This window comes from Callospermophilus lateralis, chromosome 10, assembly GCF_048772815.1.
Source record: "Callospermophilus lateralis isolate mCalLat2 chromosome 10, mCalLat2.hap1, whole genome shotgun sequence".
Taxonomy (NCBI): Eukaryota; Metazoa; Chordata; class Mammalia; order Rodentia; family Sciuridae; genus Callospermophilus; species Callospermophilus lateralis.
Genome location: NC_135314.1, coordinates 103,981,218 through 103,983,119, shown reverse-complemented (window position 1 = coordinate 103,983,119; position 1,902 = coordinate 103,981,218). Strand labels below are relative to the sequence as shown.

Sequence of the window (1,902 nt, the reverse complement as noted above, 5' to 3'; positions counted from 1 at the left end):
GGTTAGGTTTTTGTGTAGACATAAATTTTCAATTCCTGTAGGGTAAATACCAAGGAGTACAATTGCCAGAGCTTATGCTAAGAGTATGTTTAGTTTTGTAAGAAAGAGCCAAATTGTCTTTCAACATGTCTAAACCATTTGCATTCTCACCAGTAGAGAATGAGGAGAGTTGCTGTTGCTTCACATCCTCATCAGCATTTGGTATTGTCAGTGTTCCAGAATTTGGCCATTCTCATAGACGTAAAATAGCACCTTATTATTTTAATTTATATTTCCTTGATGACATAAGATTTTAAGCATATTTTTATATGATTACTGGCTATCTGTATACTATTTTGGTGAGGTGTCTATTATGGTATTTCACCCATTTTTAAATCAGGTTGTTTATTTTCTTATTGTTGAGTTTTAAGAGTTTTTTTTGTGTGTATATTTTGTATATTTTGAATAACAGTTCTTTGTCAGATTAGTCTTTTAAAAATATATTCTCCCTGGTCTGTGTCTTGTCTTCTCATTCTCTTGACACTGTATTTTGCAGAGCAGAAATCTTTGATTTAATGAAGTGTACAGCTTATTGATTCTTTCTTGCATGGATCATGCCTTTAGTGTCCTACCTAATAAGTCATCATCAAATCCAAGCTCATCTAGGTTTTCACCTATGCTATCTCCTAGGACATTTTACATGTAGGTTTATGACTCATTTCGAATCTATTTCTATGAAGCATGTAAAGTCTGTGTCTAGATGCATGTTTTGCACATAGATATCCAGTTGTACCAGATCCTTTGTTGAAAAGACTACATATGTTTCCACTTGCTCTTTTGAAAGTTACCTGAGAGACGTTCTTCGCGAGAGTCCTCGCGGCGGTTTCCTGCTCCAACAGTGCTTGGACGGAACCCCCAACCCGGCCGGCTGCTCCGAGGCAGCAGCCCTTCGCCGCCACTTCACTGCGCCCTCAGACCGCCCCCGGCCTCGGCCCCGGCCCCAGCGCCGTCCCTGTCCGCAGCCTCCCATCATGACGACCACGTCCCCCTCGCAGGTGTGCCAGAACTACCACCAGGACTCGGAGGCCGCCATCAACCGCCAGATCAACCTGGAGCTTTACGCCTCCTACGTCTACCTGTCCATGTCTTACTACTTTGACCGCGATGATGTGGCTTTGAAGAACTTTGCCAGATATTTTCTGCACCAGTCTCAGGAGGAGAGGGAACATGCCGAGAAACTGATGAAGCTGCAGAACCAACGAGGTGGCCGAATCTTCCTTCAGGATATCAAGAAACCAGACCGCGACGACTGGGAGAGTGGGCTCAATGCCATGGAGTGTGCTTTGCATTTGGAGAAAAATGTGAACCAGTCACTTCTGGAACTGCACGAACTGGCCGCTGACAAAAATGACCCCCACTTGTGTGACTTCATTGAGACTCATTACCTGGATGAGCAGGTGAAATCCATCAAAGAATTGGGTGACCACGTAACCACCTTGCGCAAGATGGGAGCCCCAGAAGCGGGCATGGCAGAGTACCTCTTTGACAAGCACACCCTGGGAGAGAGTGACAACAAGAGCTAAACCTTAGGCTGACTTTCCCAAGGCCATGGAAGTGACTTCCCTGGTCACCAAGGTAGTGCATGCATGTTGGGGTTACCTTTACCTTTTCTATAAGTTGTACCAAAACATCCACTTATGTTCTTTAATTTGTACCATTCCTTCAAATAAAGACACTTGGTAACCCCCCCAAAAAAATTACTTTAATGAGACTTGACTGATATCTGCTTCCCCACTGGAATATAAACCACATTCAGATAATTTCTGGGTTTTCACTGCCTAGCTCAGGGGTTGACACATAATATATGCTTTATCCCAACCTGTGGTATCGAGGCAATGAACAAATGGTATTTATTCAACCCTA

At 43.6% G+C, this 1,902-nt stretch overlaps 1 pseudogene; it reads left to right on the top strand.

Annotated features, from left to right (window-relative positions):
• The first annotated feature begins 1,010 nt into the window (after positions 1 to 1,010).
• On the top strand, positions 1,011 to 1,562 carry LOC143408668 (ferritin heavy chain pseudogene; annotated as a pseudogene).
• The last annotated feature ends 340 nt before the right edge of the window (positions 1,563 to 1,902 follow it).